Genomic DNA, 19838 nt, shown 5'->3' with positions numbered 1-19838 from the left:
CAATATGATCTGTAAATCTGCAGCCTTTAAAAACCTACCTCGAGAACAGAAAACATTTGTCACACCATACCCACACCTAAGTAAATGCCAGCTTAATTACGTGGCAGTCAAACTAAAGTTGCATAAAGAAATAGAAAACTTCAAAGTCCTCAGAGGAGCCAACTTAGATGCTGTTCACTATCTTTCTAAAATCAAACTCAGAATCATCCTAAAAACGAAAAACAGAACCAATAACCCCAAAAGAAGAAAATACTATCTAGAAAAGATAATAAACCCCTAGGAATTTCCCCTTGCAATTGAAGATATGTAAAACTAAAACTGGGATCAGATGAAGGAAAGCCTAATAAGTAAAGCTGAACAATTTGTTCACATAAAAAGAGTCAAAGAAAGATGCCCTGTGGACAAAAGAATATGACAGACTTCGTGATCTAAGAGGAAAAGTATGGGAACAGAAGCAATCACAGAAAACCGAAAATATAAGAAAAAACATAAGAAACTTAGTCAGCAAAAATATGGAAAGAATTAAAAAGCCCAAGGAGGCCACCCCTCTCTCAGATCGATGAAAATTTCATCAAAAACAATGCAAGGAACTTTTATAAGACTTTTAAGCAAAAAATAACCAGATACTGCCCACCGACCCTACAGCTTTAAGACAAAAGCGGAAATATTTCCCACAAGTGGGGTGATTGCAAAATACTGACAGAATATTTCAGAAACCCTCTTAACTGTGAAGAACCCATAAAAAACATGGATATTAACACCTCAACAATAACCAACCCTAACTCTGAAACTACCATCCACTGAGGAGCAACAGGCAGTTATTCCAAATTTCAAGAATTATGAAGCCTTGGGAGGAAACTAAATCATAGCTGAGCTTTGGAAAATGTCAACAGAGCTGCAGTAGACTCTCTCCAAAACATCTGGAAAAATGAAAGAATCAAACCTGAATGGAAGAGAGCTCTCATTCACCGAGTCCATAAGAAAGGGTGCGAAACAGACCCCCAACAACTACAGAAGGATCTCACTCCTATAAGGAACATACAAGACATTCTCTAAACTCCTATTAAATATGGCAGAACCCCAATTAGACCATCAACTTCGAGAATCCCAAGTGGGTTTTAGGACAGGCAGATCCTGCTTAGAACAAATGCAAAACCTCAAAAATCTCGTGGAATACCAAAAATCAAGTGCAAAATCATATGTTATCACTTTCACTGACTTTCAGAAAGCATATGATTCAATAGACTGGGAATCCTTCACCTCTGTACTCAAAGAATTAAACCTATACAACAAAACCATGAACTTAATCGGAGAAACCCTTCTCCAAAGTCAAACCCATGGTGTAAATCTCTGACCCTTTTGAGATAAAAACTGGTGCACAGAAAGGAGATAGACTCTATCCACTGCTGTTTAACTGTGCCCTAAAAAAGTAGTCAGAGAGTGGAACTTGAAGATCCACAGAGGAATCCGACCAGGAACAGATACCAAAGCCATCAAAGCCAATTGTCTAGCCTTTGCAGATGATAAAGCCCTACTAGCCGAGACCGGGGAAAAGGCAAAGAACAGACCCTGAAACAACAAATACCTTTTCACATGATTCATCTGAGTACAAATGACAGCTCTGCCAATGCATTGCCCTTTTATTCCTTGTGTATGTAATACTACCACAGTCTGTATATGTGCATATCAGGAATGCACTGCCCTTTTATACCTTGTCTATGCAACACTACCACAATCTCTATATATGCGCATATTGCTGTCCTCAGTTTGTTTCTAAATCAAGATTTTCAGATCCCTGCCTGAAGTCTACCAGTAACTTCTTTACCAGAATTTAATTCCATTCTGGATCCTAGACAGGGATTAATAGTATATGGAACGTTTTACCTGTATTATTGTGGCAGCGAATTCTAAAGTTCGCCTCTAAATCACTCTTATTATGAACTCAATATTATATAAGGAAGCAAAAGAAGTGTAACAACAGCTCCATTCCTGAAGGCACTGCTCCAAGACCATCCATTATCCACTTAACTCAATAGTCTGACTGCACTCTCCTTAAGAAGAAACAGGACCTATTTTGTTTTGCTAGCTGTCACAACTCCCATTTGTTTGACATAGAACAGTACTGAGTGAAAGTATGTTAGCAAACCCTTGCACCAGATCGAATAAATTTGGTTACTTTGCTTAGCTCTTTATAGTAAACAGTACTTAACGATTTTCAAATCATGTACTGTTTCCCAGGTATCTATGGGGTCAACAGCTCGTAATTTCTCTGTTAAATAATAAGAAGTATCAGCTTTCTTCTCCCTTTCGCTGTATTCTCTGCTTTTAATTTTCCACAAGCATGTCTGACTCTAGTACATTACGACAAATTCGGCAATGAACTGTATAAAATAATGACGAGCATCTATCATTTTAAAATGCACTCCGCACGCACAGACGAGAAACACCTGACTGAACAAACGATGATTCAAACACGTTTTAGTGCCAGATTTGCAGGGTGACCTCCTGTCCACATGCTCCAACTTGTCTGTGCAGATGCCATTTGAACCCATAGATTTTAGCACTTTCGCTCAAAAGTTTCCCCACATCTTAAGTTCACACGCAACAATCTTTCTGTGCATATGTGATGTACGCATACATTTGTGTAGACAGATCGTTGCGTGTGGATGGGTCTTTAGAATGTGCTCCAGGTTCTACATCTACATCTACATTTATACTTCGCAAGCCACCCAACGGTGTGTGGCAGAGGCCACTTTACGTGCCACTGTCATTACCTCCCTTTCCTGTTCCAGTCGCGTATGGTTCGCGGGAAGAACGACTGTCGGAAAGCCTCTGTGCACGCTCGAATCTCTCTAATTTTACATTCGTGATCTCTTCGGGAGGTATAAGTAGGGGGAAGCAATATGTTCGACACCTCATCCAGAAACGCACCATCTCGAAACCTGGATAGAAAGCTACACCGCGATGCTTATTCTTGTCCTCGATTAGCTATCCCTGGAGTTATCCTGCAATCGTACAACTGGCCCTTGTTTTTGTGGGAAATTGTAAGTGTTCGATGACGACTTGGATACATTTTCCATTGAGTGTTCTTCCACAATATCTGCAAGGGAAAAATATATTTGTTTATAGGTTTTGTAATAACAGAATAGAGTTGATGTAAAGAAGAACATAAGTTTAAGAAGCAATTTTCATTTAATCACATTTTAACTGAAAGAGTCAGCTTTGATAAAGATGACTATTGCAGTTGTTTATGATATTACTGGTTTCGTAAGAAAAAACCTAATGCCTAATGTATACCGGCTCGGTTGTTTCCAAAAATGGTTGCCTGTCGAAGTCGAGGGCTCCAAACGACACATATCGAGTGTGCGATCGTAAATCGGTCATGCGACTCCGCTGGCGGGCGTTCTAATCAATTATTTGTGACCTTCATTTTTGTCTGTTTTGCATCGTTCCCTTATTTGCTCTAAATTACGTAGCTCCGCGAACTATTCGTGTGTTGCTAGGGAAACCCAGACGATTTATGTCGTTAGCGAGTTGGATGTCTGGTGTACTTTATGTTTCTTCGGTGGATTCTCTCACATGGAAGAATCTAATTCCATGTTTATCCAATGTAGAAAACTGTTCGACTTTTTGTCGCAAATATACAGTACTACCAGACGAGAAAAGAAGGGACTGTGTAGACTGTGGTGGTGCGGGGTGTGCAAAACATCGTAAGAGCAGTTTCGGTGCTGAAATACCGTTACAATTTCATTGCGGACATTATGGAAAACGAATGAGTTTTAGGAAGAATACATGGTTCGACTCACCCAAATTATCCATCCAGAACACCGTAATGGACTTTCACAAGACGACAATACCGACTGCGAGTAAGGTAAGTCGTCTCCTTTGCAGTATTTTTGTAACGCTTTTGTTTTGTCGTTACAGTAGTGACCAAGGTAAACATACTCATAACGCCCGCCACCAGAGTCGCATGATCGATTTACGATCACACGCTCGATTTTTTTACGGACCTTGCGCTCGATATGTATCGTTTGGATCCCTCGACTTCGATAGACAATCATTCTTGGAAATTACCACTGGCTCTATTTATTCCCTTATTATAATTATTGTTTGATGTGATTGAATGCACACATTTTCGCTAACGAATAAATGTCGACATTTCCTATGTTGTTAAACTTCTCAGCACTTTAGTACACAAAACTGATGAAGAACACACATGTATGAAGTTTGCTTTGGCCATTAATAAATTTTATTGTTGTTAGTTCCTCAGTTCTGTTGTTATGCTCCGGCTTTTTGTGTCACGGACGGTATCTCATAACCTCAAAACCAACATCCGATACCGGACTTACCACAGAGGGGCTTAATGTAGTATGAATATAATGTGACGTGACGGTGACGCAACAGTTAATGTGAATCGATCTTAATAATTTCAATCTACTGACAAATTTACGAATGGATGTCCTAAAATGCATGTATGAAAACGGCAAAATGTTAGCTTGCTGTATTTTACAATCCTTATCATTTGGAATGACTATGTTGTATGTGTGCTAGAAGCAACAATAAATTTTAAAAATAGAAAGAAAGTGATCTCTGATTCTTTGATGAACTTTGCAACATTGAGCAAATATCTTTTTAGTTGCGTGTGACAGGTGTTCCGTGGTATCAGTTTGGGGTTATAAAGAAATTTTTTCGAAAAAAAGATGCCAGGAGAACCAAATCGGGAACCTGAAGTGTGTGATACATGTGATTTGCAAACTAATGAGGAAGTTAGGGAACTGACACTGACTGATAAACTAAACAAGAAACTTTTGATGTCTTTGCTGGAACGAATGAATACGGGGAACCAGTTTGAACGTTTCATTGATAATAAGGACGCCGAAAATGGGAATAAAGAAGATTTCGCATAGGGACTTTGGGTACTGATATAGTGCCTGCCAGTATAGAGTAAAAGCTTGTAATTGTCGTTCACTATATTGCTTATCTTTGACACTAGTTTCGCGCGCTTTTTTAACAACAAACAAATTGCTAGGGACTACTCTCTTGCAGGTAAACCTACTACTGTTGTATATAACCTACTACTGTTGTATATGTGAAGTAAAGTGAGTGAGTGTAAAGTTGATAGTATTTGGCCATAAATGAGCATATTTGAAGAGCAGTCGTCCTTTACGTACAAGGATCTTATAAAAACACTTGCTCACAAACACGATTAAAATATGTACATAAAAAAATTTATACCATGCGGTTGCAACAGAAAACACATGTTATTAATAGGTATTTGCATACAAAAGGCCAAAGATGTGTTGTAATTACGTTGACTCATTTTCGCTCTAGTTAACACTGCAAAACGATTATTTTATTTTTGTTTGTTTTAACACTGAGAAACAGTTTTGACCCATTTGTTTCATAATGACCACACAAGTTGTGAAAATCTGCTGCTTGTAACCTCCTGATATTGATGTACAATTTTTTTTATAATTGATAAATTTTTACCCAAGATATCTGCACTCCTACACATCACAGTACGACAAGTTTGGCAATTTCTTGTAGCTGCCCTGGCAAATAAGCACTACCAATGGACTGCAAGAGTCTCCCAATCTGCTTGTAGGGCCATTTACTGTAGGAACTGTGATTATCAAGATGTGGGCTTGTGTTCTCACACTGGAGGTTCAATAGTGGAGCACTTTTACCTGTTTCTCCCATAGAAACTAGATGCCTCATCTGTTTCATTCCTCTCTTCATTACAAGATTCACTGGAGCCAAAGCTTTATTCTGAAGCAGTTTCATGTTCACTTCTGTGAGAAGGATAATTTTACTCTTCAAGATCATTTACATCACTAGCTTTATCTTCTTCTAACAATTTCCGTACAGAAATTTGGACAAAGCAGAGATACGTTAATTATAACTCAGAACCATTGTAAAAGTGATAATAAATGAAAACTCTGCTTAAAAATAAGATGATTTAAGTTGAAGCATAAATTTTGACCATATAGAAATGTATTCCAAGGAAGTGGATCAATCTACAATGTGTGCAGTAACATTTTGAAATCAGTGGTTATTATGTTGACTTGTTATCAATCTATAAACCCGTATTTTCTTTTGTAAATCATCATTATAAATTGTTGTACAGGCAAAGATCTTGAAGTGTTTCTTAAGCAGGGAAGAGCATTAAAATTAAAGGACAAGAATGTGATTTATGTTGACTCATATTACATATTTGGGACATCCTATTCCTAGTGTACATTTTAAGTAAAAAGTGTCATCAAACTATTAGGAGTATGGATCTGGTTTTTATCACAGAATATGCACATTAGGTTGGCCTTTAAATGACAGAGTTACAGATTTCTACTTCTTGTCGGAAAAACTTTTTTCCTGCCAGCAGAGAAATGAAAGTATAACATTATGTGTCAAATAAGATAAACTTAACATTAACGTTTCACTTTTCAAACACCATGAAAATTTGTAAGAGAATGACATCTGGAAAAATGAATTGTAAATTCAATTAAAAGTCAGAGAAATGAAAATATCCTCTTGAATTGGTATCAAGTGGATTAATTTTCTGTATAATTTCATCACATTTTACAGGCCATTTCCGACAGTGACCAGCACACTCCATTGCAGTGATTGTACTTGCTTGTCCAGCATTGAATTTCTTCAGTTTGATGATCTGCAGCAGCAAAATTCTTTGGAAACAGCAGATATGTTTGTAGTAGTTCTTTCTTGTAGTGAAAACTGTGAATGCTTTTTTGTTCGGTATTGGTGGTGCTGAAGAAAATATTTGAGCCAGATTTAAGTTTCATATTGATTCCATGAATTCCATCGATAGACACATGAAAAACTTGCATAGTTGCGGTACTTGCAGCTACCTGAGTGAAAATTGATGCATCACCTAATATTAATTTTCACTTTTTTACTGCATTACCCACTAGCCATTCTGCAACTGTTCCAATTCCATCTATGGCTCCTTTACTGTGGAGTGTAGCAAATAAGTTCCAGGAGATTTCCACATTATGAAATGATTGAAATTGAGGTACAACAGCAGTAATATATTTGTTTTTAAATTGTGAGGCAGGTCTATCTCACCACATTGAAACGACCTTCACATTTTCAGGTATGTAAGCAACCGCAGAACTTGAGCCACGGCTTTATCCAGAGCACGCTATGTGGCTTATACAGTGACAAAATTGCTTTACTAGGCTGCTGATATCGCGTCTTATGGTACCAATGTTTTCTAACTGTCTCGCTATTTTTAGCTTTTTTTTCTTAAACTGTCTTTGCTTATCTTGACTCAATGGTAGAAACATTTGTTTCTGCTTCTGCTGGCTTTTTCGAGCTTCTGCTCGCTGCATCTTCTTAAATTCTTCATATTTTCCTTTACTCTTTAACCTTTGCCTTCACCTACTCTGTCTTTCTGCTGCTGCTAAGGGTGTCCTCTTCTTCTAATCTTAAAATAATACAACTGTGACTCAGATTACGTGACTCACATTACACATTTAATTTTCTATTTTTACAGTATTGGTTGAAATTGGGAAACTTTTAGTACTGTTATTAGTTACACATTCTCACTAATGAGTAAATTACTGAACAAGATAAAGTTATGTCTAATATTTCTCTTGGTATAAAAACTTAATTACATGAAAGTGACTCATGTTACATGAAAGTTTATGCTGTTATATTATTTACCCCAACCTATAATTTACCTACTTCATTTTTATACTCTTTTATGCAATACATTAGGGTATGTAACAGTAATATAAATAATGATGTGCTAATTCTTACCAGCCAATTATTTGAAATGAAGGTCCAAAATCTCCAATAATTCACACTGTCATCACATTAAAAACATATGGCATTATAAAAATGGCTATAAATTATGAAGGAAAGGCAATAATGGGCCACAAACCATTGTTTCCATACAGTAAAAAGTCCAGCCTTTCCAAAAAAATATATAAAAAGCACCAAATTTTAAACTTTTAATATCATAAGTGTATTCTCCTTTACATGGAATATCCCTATTTCATTGTTTAACACAGTCTGTTGCTACAAATGTTTGCTGATTTTGAGTGGTAATAGTGAAAACTACTAACTACCCTGTTTTTGACAGTAAGAGTTAACCACTCCCCCCCCCCCCCCCCCCCCCTCTCTCTCTCTCTCTCTCTCTCTCTCTCTCTCTCTCTCTCTCTCTCTCTCTCTCTCTCTCCTGCCCCTTTGCTGTATGTTTTTTAGCTAACGCATATTGTGTATGCATAAAATGCACTAAAAGAATTGTCAAAAAGTTTCTCAGTTGGGCCTCCTATATTGTAGTATGTAGCGTTTTAATGAGACCTACATGTAAAGAAAAGTATAATTAATATGGAGTGAATGATGGTCATAGATTTCAGAGTGATACAGGTAAGTGTCACCATAATCAAGATTTTGTATTCATATTCTTTGGTTTCGCCAGTTGTCATCTGTATTATCACCTTCCAATCTAAACTCAACTCTGAGCTGCACTACAGTACTGAAGAACATTTCATGGAAGCCACTATCAAATATGCCTGGATCAGTCTATTCATATGTAATCACTGATCACTTGGATGGTGTTAATCCATCATTTCACGTTTAGTTTTTCTTCTGAAACACCATAGTACCTCCATCGGTAATCTGCTTTAAACCTATATCTGTAGTCTGTGAACCACCGTGAGGTGCCTGGTAGAGGATATGTCTCATTGTACCAGTTATTAGGGTTTCTTCCCATTCTAGGCACATGTGGCGCGCAGGAAGAATGATTGATGAAAGCCCTGTGTGTGCAGTAACCATGCTGATCTGATCTTCACGATCACTATGTGAGCGATATGGAGGGAGCTGTACTGTATTCCTAGAGTCATCATTTAAAGCTGGATCTTAAAACTTTGTTAACAGACTTTCGTGGGATAGTTTATGACTGTCTTCAAGAGTCTGTCAGTGCAGTTCTTTCAGTATTTCTGTGACAGTCTCCCACAGGTCAGATATATCTGTGACCGTTCATGCTGCCCTTTTCTGTACACCTCCAATATCCCCCGTTAGTCTTATTTCGTACGGGTCCCACACACTTGAGCGATATTCTAGAACCAGTAGCATGAGTGATTTGTAAGCAATCTCCTTCATAGACTGATTGCACTTTTCCAGTATTCTATCAGTGAACTGAAGTCTATGACCTGCTTTACTGAAGCTCCATGATATTCCATTTCGTATCCCTACGAAGTGTGACACCTAGCTAGGTATTTGTATGAGTTGGCTGATTCCAACAGTGATTAATTGACATCTTTGAACCACTTCGAAATCTTGTCAGGATGTGACTGAATAGTTATGCGCTTCTTTCAGGCAGGACTTCATTGGAGATAACTGCATCATCTGCAAAAAGTCCGAGGTTACTGTTAAAGTTGTCTGCAAGGTCATTGATATACAGCATGAACAGTGAGGGCCACACACACTTCATTGGTGCACCACAAAAGTTATTTGTATACCTGACACTTACTCTCCATCCAAGGTAACATGCTGCGATCTCCCTATCAAAAAGTCCTGAAAGCAGTCACAAATTTCATATGATACCCCATATGGTTGTACTTTTGACAATAAGCGTAAGTGTGGTACTGAGTCAGATGCATTTGGGAACTTAAGAAGTACTGCATCTGTCCGAATGCCTTGATCCAAAGATTTCATTATGTCATTTGAGAAAAGTGAGAATTGGGTTTTACATGAGCAATGTTTTCGGAATCCATGCTGGTTGGCATTGAGGAGGTCATTCTGTTCAAGATACCTCATTATGTTTGAGCTCAAATTATGTTCTAAGATATTACAACAAAAATATGGCAAGGCTACTGGATGGTAATTTTGTAGATTACTTCTTCTATCCTTCTTGTAGACAGGTGGGACTTTTGCCTTTTTTTAAGTACGGGACACGGTTATTTGTTCAAGGGATCCAAAATAGATTACAGGTAGAAGAGGGCCTAACTCAGCTGCAAATTCAGTATAGAATCTGACAGGGAATCCATCACACCTGGAGCTTTGTTCAGTTTTAACGATTTCAGCTGTTTTCTAGCACCACTGATACTAGCACTTATTTCATTCATCTTTTCAGGATTAAATTTGGGCAATTCTCCTGTGTGTCCCTTTGTAAAGGAACATTTGAAAATTGAGTTCAGCTTTTGGTTTGTTATGCTCAGTTTCAGTTCCTTTCTCATTCTTTGCAGACTGGACACTAACTTTGGTGTCCCTAACAACCTGTACTGATGACCAGAATTTCTTTGGGTTTTGTGAAACGTTACTTGACAGTATTCTCCTACAGTAGTCATTGAAGACATCACGCATTGCTCCCTTGACAGCCAAAAGCGTTTCATTCAACATCTATTTATAGCCCTACGCTTTGTTTTACATCTATTATGCACTAATCTTTGTTGTTTCTTTAGAAGTTTATTTGCAGTGACTGCATACCATGGAAGGTCCCTCCCATTTTTAACTGTTCTGCTGGATGCATATCTATCCAGTGCATAGTCAGTTATTCTTTTAATCTTGAGACATAGTTCCCCTATATGCTCCTGCCCTGTGCTGAAAGTTTCAAGTTCCTCATTGGGTTATGACATCACTGATTTTTTTTATCTAGGTTGAGAATTGCGAACCATTTAGGAATAAAGGGAGACGACTCACTGAAAGGCAGAAGGACTATGCTGTTGGTAGGTACACAAACAAAAGGTACAGAGCTTTACTAGCTTTAGGAATGAACTTCCTTTTTTAAGCTTGTAGGAAAAACATGTATATGCCTGTCTCCCTACATTCTGCTCAGTTGACTACCAGCTCTTTCCTGGCCCACAGTGAGTGTATTGAGGTGTGTTGAAGGATGCAGGTTGGGGCAGGGTGAGCGATGGAGAGAGGCGGGAGGCAGAAAAGAGGGTGGGGGGAGGTGTCTAGTAGCTTGTGGGAGAGTGGGGAGCTGTCTGTGGGCTAGCTAGGGATGCTGGTAGAGGGGCAGGTGGCAGCAGTTGGTTGGGCATGCAATCTCACAGATGAGAGCGTGAGATACAGCACACATCTAGCCGACACGAATTGGTGGGAGGGGTTAGTGGGGCAGGGGATATGGTGCGCACATGTGCACGTGCCCCCTCCCCATGCGCACGCACGTCACACACACACACACACACACACACACTACTGGATTAGTGAATGAGGGGACAGCGATTTACCTTAAGTGTAGGCCAGGAAAGGTTATGGGATTGAAGGATGTGCATTAAAGATAGCTCCCCTCTGCGCAGCTCAGAAAAGCTGGTGGTGGTGTGGGGAGGACCCAGATGAGATGGGTTGTGAAGCAGCCATTGAAATCTCGCATGTTGTGCTGTGCTGCATGTCTTTCCACTGGTCCACCTTGTTTTTGGCAACAGTTTTGTGGTGCCTATTCATTCTAGTTGACAGTTTGTTTGTTGTCATATCAATGTAAATCACTGTGCAGTGGCTACAGCAGAGCTGGTGTATAACATGGCTGCTTTGACAGGTGGCCCGGCTTCCCGGGCCATATCCCCACACACACCTGATCCTCGCATCCATCCCATAACCAACCGCAAAGAAGTGCCCCCCTTGTCACCCAATACCTTCCAGGACTGGAACGACTGAACCACTTCCTTTGTCAGGGCTTTGATTATCTATCATCATGCCCTGAAATTAGGGAAGTCCTAAGATAACTTCCATCACCTCCCAAAGTGGTGTTCCAGTGCCCACCCAATTTACACAACATCCTAGTCCATACGTATGCCACTCCCACCCGCAGTCACCTGCCACAGGGATCATACCTGTGAGGAAGACCCAGATGCTAGACCTGGACAATCCACCCACCCAGCACCACCTCCTCCAGTCCCGTCTCAGGCTGATCTTGCCCCATCAGAGGCAGGGCCACCTATGAAAGCAGCCATGTTATATATCAGCTCTGCTGCAACCACTGCACAGCCTTTTACATTGCCAACTACAATGAAAAGCCACTGCCAAACTGTTGCCAAAAACGAGGTATACCACCCAGCGCGTGCTTGCGTGCGTGCGCGTGCGCGCGCATGTTTTTCCTACAAGCCTGAAATAGGAAGTTCATTCCAAAAGCTAGTAAAGCTCTGTACCTTTTCTTTGTATACCTGTGATGACACAGCGCTACTGCCTTACTGAAATTGTATATATTTTTCTGCTTGTTTTAGTTGTTCTTTATACTTTTGTAATCATTTTTATCACAGCTGCATCATGATCACTGTTACCAGTCTCGATGTGAAAATCCTCATAGAGGTCACATCTATTTGTTGCAATTAGATCCAATATATTTTCATCTTGAATGGGGTCCCTTTTTACCAATTAATTGTTGGATGATTAAAGTCACCACCAATGATTACAGTATGATCATGGAACATTGTACAAGTGAATTGGGGTTTTTTCCAAAGTTTTCTGTTACATCATGAAATGATTATTTTATACTCACCCGTGATACTGGGTCTTTCCCACACAATCTCACAAGCAGCTTTAATTTCTGTCTCTGTGGAATTGAGTTTCTCGTCTACTGTGACAAATACACCACCTCTATTTCCCAGTTGCCTGTCCTTTCCATTTACACTCAAATTTTCTCCAAAGATCTCACTGCTATCATTTTCAGGTTTCAACCAGCTTTCTGTACCTGGTATTGTGAGATTTGCTGTTTTTCAGGAGTGCTTCAAACTCTGGGACTTTGTTGCAAATGCTTTGGTGGTTTACCATTAGGATTTTAATACTCTCACATGTGGGATGCATTTCTTTCTATCTTACACTGATACTACCGTGTTTCCTACAGTTTTCATTATCTGAATTGGATGGAGAGTTGCCTATTTAAAAATTCTTGTGTGTACCTCCCACACAGGTACGTGAGTAGGAGCCTTTGGCATGTAGTGCACACCTGACCTAGCTAGGGAGACCGTACAGTTCTCAACCCTAAGGTGCAGGTCCAGGAAGTCACAGCCTAGCCTGGCACGGAACCCCCAAAGTCTCTGGTTTAGTCCTTCCACTCAAGTCAGAACCAAAGGACCACAATCAGTTCTGGGGACAATACTGCAAATTGTGAGCTTCATTGAAATTCCATGTGCAAGACTGGTCTTCTCAATCTTCTCTGCCAGTCTCTGGAATGACACAAATATGACCTCAGAGCCCAGGTGACGCACCGTTTGCCCCAACGTGCACTACAATCTACAATTGGTTGCACAGTGTTCCTTCAGTGGCTGCTGGAATAGCGTCATCAACATGTCGAAGGAAAACCCCATGCATACACAATGAGTGCACCTGGTGTCCTTTCCTGTCCCCTGTTGCCATTTCTCTAAGGAGCACCATCATTCTCCGTATGTTAGAGCTGCCAATAATTAACAGACCCCGACCCATTTGCATTTGCCTCCTCTTGACACCAGACAGAACAAGTTTCCCCAAAAAATGCATTGCCAACAAAGCATGTCTTGTATGGATAACAATGTTTTACTGCTTTCTCCCCATGCCATTTATAAAAGAGGATATTAATATTTGCAGTCAGTCAAAATATTTCATTACAAAGATTCAACCTTTTCCATTTCTTCCCATTGAACTTTTTCTGATGCCGACCTACCTACTGCAATCTGCAAGGCCTCTCAGTATAGTTTTGTAGTATACAAATTTTGTTTTTCAACTAATAATTTGTGGTTCTCTAACATGCAGATGACACCACTACAGGTCGAATCTACCGACCAATGAGAGCCCTAAGTTTATATTTAAGAGAACCGTTTTACGTAGCTCTCATCTGCTATGTTCTTGTTTATATGTCATTGGTGTTCTTTAAAACTATGTTATTTATTGTGAGTGGTTGCCTAGTTTGTGTTGTACACTAGAACTGTATATACAGATCGGTTTCATGGAGTTCAGATCATAATGAAAATTGCAATACTGTTGTTCTGATTTGTAGTGTAGTTGGAGGTCTGAGTTAAGCTGGAAGGTAATGGTTGTGATTTGGTGAAGCCAATGGGTGTATCAATATAAAAAGCTGTTTGTAAAAATAAAGATGGACAAGCTGATTCATAATGTAGCTGTAGGCTTTGGTTAAGTTTGAACATTACAGTAAAGATAATGATTTCATGACCTTTTACCCCATACATAGAATGTTCCATAGTTACAGCCATTTCCCTAGTGGAAACCTCTATTTTTCCAATGTGATGTGATATTTTAAAATTTTTCGTATGGTTCATTGCAGGAACTTCTTTGTCTAAAAATCCTGATTCATGTGGGGTCGTGTTAGTTTGTTGGTTTTTGTTTCTTTAATGGTTTTGTGTTAGTGATAGCATTGGTCATTTCTTGACTTGTATCTCCACCATGTTAAGCAATTGGTCTGTCACCTTGGTGTCACATTGTTTACTAATCCCAACAAGTCCTGCTTCTCTTCTTTGTACGACTTCAGGGCCTGAAATTTGCTGTATTTTTATGGGTACAACACAGAAATGTGATACACTAGTTGAGGCCAAAGAAAGGACATTTATACCTGGTATTACACCATTCTTTGGAAACCTTTGAAATTAATAATTTGGATGAGAGCCTTGTTTGTCATTTAAATCGCACTCATAGCAAGAATTCCCAATTCGGTTAAGGAATGTTATGTTCAAATGTTACCTTTTCTCCTGGCACAGAAACCTACCCCTTTGACTCCTCCTTATGTTGATGCTCATCCAGTTTTTCACATTTTTATCACATAGTCTTTAGAGAGAATTTGTGTAATGGTTCCTTCCTGTGCCCCTGTAACACTATTGACATTACTTCAAATTTCTGTGACATCTCTGTTTATCTTTTAGGGGTGACATTTGATAGGTTTAACAGTATGTGTTCTCAGTGTCTGTTGCAATGGCACCCCTGAATAAAATCTCAGTTTACAAGCTGCGTAACTTCGCACAAAACACTCAAGCTTTTGATAGCTGTCATTACCACAGTCACAAATTACTCAACTTCTCTTCCCACTTAGCTGTCACTTTGGTCCTTTCTGGAAGGCTATGAGATATTGAAAAGAAAAACACTATCACAAATGTCATTTCAGTTTTCTGGTGTTTCAATTAAAAAACAATGTTCAAAATTTACTGGGTAGTATTCTTTCAAACTTTCTTCAAAGCATTTGATATCCTGGTTCCTCTTCCAAGCAGTCGCTTTCTACATCTTCAGCTTTGTCTTCCACATCGTCTAACACACAATCTCTCTTTTGTATGTCAACATAAAATTTTAAGGAATCATCTTCATTCCATCCATTACCAAATCGTTGTTTCACAAGGTCGAATAAATCCTTCTTTTTCCTGATTTTATTGGATCTACCGAACTGACAACATTTGGGTGACGGATCTGATCTGTTGCTACACCTCTTTTTAGCAAGGTCGTATAACTTTTCGACAGATCATCCAAACCATATGAGGGTTCCATCCTAAAAACAACACGGATTCTTTTCCCCTTCAGTTTCTTTTTGATTATAGCCCATTTCATGTTTCTTATCCTCACTGCCTTCCTCAAATTTTGGCAGAGTGCAGAACATCCCAGTCTATTCCTAGTCTTCAAACATTCCCAATTTTCTGATAAATCCTGTGATATTGCTCAGGAGTTAGTATTTGAGATTGCTTCTGAAGACTTTTTTACGCAGTACCAAAAAGTCGATTTACAGATAAGTAGGAGTGACCACACATTGGAAATGTAGTGCATATCTCCTTTACTGAGTCTGGAGATTATTTAACAGCCACCATTCGAGTGAATGGACCACATGGGCGTTCTTGTTTTGTCCAGCGCAGCCATCGCAAAATAGTCTTACGTTGAAGTGTTTTCTTCATATCTATGCTTATTCAGAAAATCTTTAAGGCTGAAGCGACTTCGTTTGAACCTCTACTAGCCTGGTCTTCAGTCCAGCAGTAAAAGTAGATCAAAGCTTAAAGACAGGCTATTGGGCAGGTTCTCTTTCATAATTTTGTAAAACTGTTTAGCTCGCATTTTACGAGCAGCAAGCTCTGCTCGTGCCCTTTGTCTTTTGACCAATTCTTTAGTTTTATTCCATGTTTTATTCTATAGCAGTACCTACAAACATCTACTGCAGGATCACCAAACCCCAAATTAAATTTTTTTGAGAATATGTTGCTGAAGAACCACTTTTTTACTTTTAATGAATCAGGGACACTTTCATTATACATTTTAGAAAGTTCTTTGATGTTTATGTCTGGAGATAGATACAGCCCTTTACTTTTCTGTCTGCTATAGTGACTTTCTCTAACCTTCAAATTTGTGATGAATTGTGTCACACTACCTTTCTTTGCAAAGTTTTGTTTTGTTCTGTGATCCCCTCCTCTTTTTTCACAAATGGCATCACCAGCAACTAGTGAGGAAGCAATGCTATGAAGTTAAGTTGTTCCTAAACCAAACAGAGCTTGAAAAAACTTGGGACACACAGGAACTTGTATGCTGTCTACTCTCACATGAAACTTTGTAGTTTGAGTCTTCAGTTTTCCATCGTCTTTGACAGAAACCTGTCCTGCTGCAGTTTGTTTAAGTGTCTGTAGATTTTTATCCTATGAGGGTCACTGCAAAAGAAATGCACACTATTTTTGTAAAAATCCAGTTTTCATTCTGCATGTGTGAAAGTTTTGCAGTGTGTAGATACATCCTTCCCACTTGTTTTCAAAGTTAGTTTAACCTGTTCCCGTGAGTTGCGCCGTCACAGCATGTCTTCAAGATGGCTGCTACACTTGACGTTCGTCAGAAGCAACGTGCTGTCATAGAATTCCTGTGCTCTGAAAATGAGACGATTGGAAACATCCACAAGAGGTTGAAGAGGTTGAAAAAGATGTATTGAGATGCTGCTGTCAATCGCAGTACAGTTAGTTGGTGGGCAAACAGGTTACATGATGAAAGCGGGCACGGCAATATTGAGGATTGTCCTCGCAGCGGCAGGCATCGTACTGCACACACTCCAGACAATGTGCAGAGTGTTAACGAATTGGTGACTGCTGACAGGCGCATCACAGTGAACGAATTGTCACGCTACTTTGGGATAGGGGAAGGAAGTGTTTGCAGAATACTGAAAGTGTTGGCGTTAAAAAAGGTTTGTGCCAGATGGGTTCCCAGGATGTTGACAGTGGCTCACAAAGAAACGAGAAAAACTGTATGCAGCGAACTTTTGGAACAGTAGGAGAATGGTCAAGATGAATTTCTTGGAAGAATTGTGACAGGTGATGAAACGTGGCTCCATCATTTTTCACCAGAGACGAAGAGGCAGTCAGTGGAGTGGCATCATGCAAATTCACCCAAGAAAAAAAAGAATTCAAAATCACACCTGCTGGAAAGGTTATGGCTACGGTGTTCTTCAATTCCAAAGGACTCTTGCTTGTGGACATCATGCCAAGTGGAACCACCATAAATACTGATGCATATGTGACAACACTGAAGAAACTTAAAGCTCGACTGAGTTGTGTTCAACCATATCGGCAAAAGCAGGATGTTTTGCTGTTGCACGACAGTGCACGGCCACATGTCAGTCAAAAAACCATGGAAGCGATCACAAAACTCGGATGGACAACACTGAAACACCCGCCTTACAGTCCTGACCTGGCTCCATGTGACTATCATCTATTTAGGAAACTGAAAGACTCTTCGTAGAACAAGGTTTGAAGTGTGCACGCTGCCAAACGGTGGCTCCAACAGGTTGGTCCAGATTTTACCGTGCAGGTATATAGGTGCTCGTTCCAAGATGGCATAAGGCAGTTGAGAGAGATGGAAATTATGTGGAGAAATGAAAATATTGTTCCTAAAGGATGTGTCTGCACACTGTAAAACTTTCAAACATGTAGAATAAAAGATGGGTTAAAAAAAAATAGTGTACATTTCTTTTGGAGTGACCCTCGTAGTTCTGATTAGATGGTAAGCTGAGATGATACAGCATTTGAATGTTCCCTCTTTGTGTCCACAAGGAGGCTCAAACTCCAGCTTTTCAGGGTCCTTATAACGGCACGTGAAAAAGTTAAATAGTACACTTTTAAGTGGATTCCTATCCAGAAATTAAAGCGAAACACGTAGTTAGTATGTGTAGTAAAATAAATTTAGTAGACAATCTCACAAAAAACATCTTACTTCTCCGTCTGCTCAATCTTTATTTTCACAACGCTTTTCTGCCACTTCCTGGATCCAGAGGAGTGGCTCCCTCCATGTACATCTCCTACCATGTCAGTCATATTTTTCACGAGCAAGAAGCTCCCACATAAACGAGATAATGACCAGCCAGTCTGTTTCGTGTGACAGTGTGCTGGCAACAACAATAAGTGGTACGGGTATAATATGCAATGAAGTTTTGAAATGCATTTTGTCTTGGCACCACAGCTTTTATTTGCCTCACTGGAAAAACTCGTTAGAAACGGCAGTAAATGGACTTATCACGATTTGAACCAATTTCAGTGAAGGAGTTACTGCACTTTGAACCAAAAGTCAAATTTTGCACCTGATTTAAATGGCTAAAAATATAATTTTTAATGAAAACAACACCATAGCTTGATATAGCACACCTTGTAAAGTAGAAATTCCCTTCAAACTAATTTTTGACCGCAAGTGGAATTACTGCATTTTGATATGTTACTCCTCATACATATGTTTACTTTGTTTCCATGATTGTTCTTCAGTTGTACATGGAAGTTAATGTTAATCAAATTTTGGCTAGTGTGTTGTATTGGACACCTCCCCCCTGAAATATTCATTGTGATGACATGGATCTGTAGTGTACTCCAAGGTGTAGGTTAAGTTGAAAGTTGATAATTTGATTGTGAGTTGGTAAAGCCAACAAATGTGAATGGCAAGTAAAGGTTGTGGTAATAAATTGACCTGTAGCATAGTCTTATATGCAGGGGTGATTCTAGAAGTCGGTCAGGGGGGGGGGGGGGGGGGGTTGGGCGAATGGAATATCACTTAACACAAGGAGAGTTGGGGTCCTTCACTGTCTGATTGGTAAAATTTGGTTTTGCTTAAAGTAGTTTCTGGTAACTGTTTTGGAGGTCAGGGTAAAAAATGTGTATTAATAAATAATAAGACGCCCATTTTAAGTTAAATGACATTTACTGGTTTAGATAGTAAGCTATTTGCTGCTCTTATTCTGTTAAAATGTGTTTGAAATACATTGCAACCTATATTCCTACATAATTATTAAAAAATGAATGAATCTGTTGGAGTAATATATTTGCTGATTTCTGAAGTCATTTTATCCAGTGCAATATGATGCTCCATTGGCGCGGGGGGGGGGGGGGGGGGGGGGGGCTATCCCATAGCCCCCCCCTCCTTGCCACTGCCCTTGGCCTTATGTTTACTTTTGTACCATATTGAAATCCACATTCCCATTTTTAACACACTTTTTGTCATAAAAAATAAAACTTCATGATAAATTTAGAAAACATATATTAAATATGGAGAAGTCTCCAACGAGTATTTTGATGCATGTTATGTACATATACGTAAGCTATGAAAAATGCAATGGGGCTATGCATCTTGTTGTGATTTCTTTTTATTACTCTGTTGTTGCGTTATTAGCTGTAGTTAGTTGCAATTAATTGACATTGGTGGGCATTCTGGAATTTGGTCTAACCATTTTGGTGTGGTGAGGTTTTTCATAATAGTAGTGCAAGTTCGGTTTTTTGTTATTGTGAAGTTTGTTCTAGCGCTGAAGTTCAAGGACTCTGTTCTAGCTATATAGGTCAAGAAGTTGTCAATAACAGCATTTAGAGTGAGTTGGGGTGTGTAGTTTGTCCTAGCTGTATAGGTCAAGTAAACTTTTCAATGCCAATGTTTTGCAGATTTACATTAATTTCTTATTTGACTTG

The 19838-nt window shown here is 39.3% G+C and overlaps 1 protein-coding gene across 1 annotated transcript in view; it reads left to right on the top strand.

The window, feature by feature from the left end:
- The first annotated feature begins 4902 nt into the window (after positions 1-4902).
- The window catches only part of LOC126191394 (TIMELESS-interacting protein), a 74660-nt gene continuing 59724 nt past the window's right edge, over positions 4903-19838 (top strand). The window contains exon 1 of the mRNA XM_049932254.1: positions 4903-5046. The gene's annotated coding sequence lies outside the window, so the exon portion shown is untranslated. The remainder of the gene's footprint in view (positions 5047-19838) is intronic.

Source organism: Schistocerca cancellata, chromosome 6 (assembly GCF_023864275.1).
Source record: "Schistocerca cancellata isolate TAMUIC-IGC-003103 chromosome 6, iqSchCanc2.1, whole genome shotgun sequence".
Taxonomy (NCBI): domain Eukaryota; kingdom Metazoa; phylum Arthropoda; class Insecta; order Orthoptera; family Acrididae; genus Schistocerca; species Schistocerca cancellata.
This window is presented reverse-complemented; position numbering and strand designations above follow the sequence as displayed.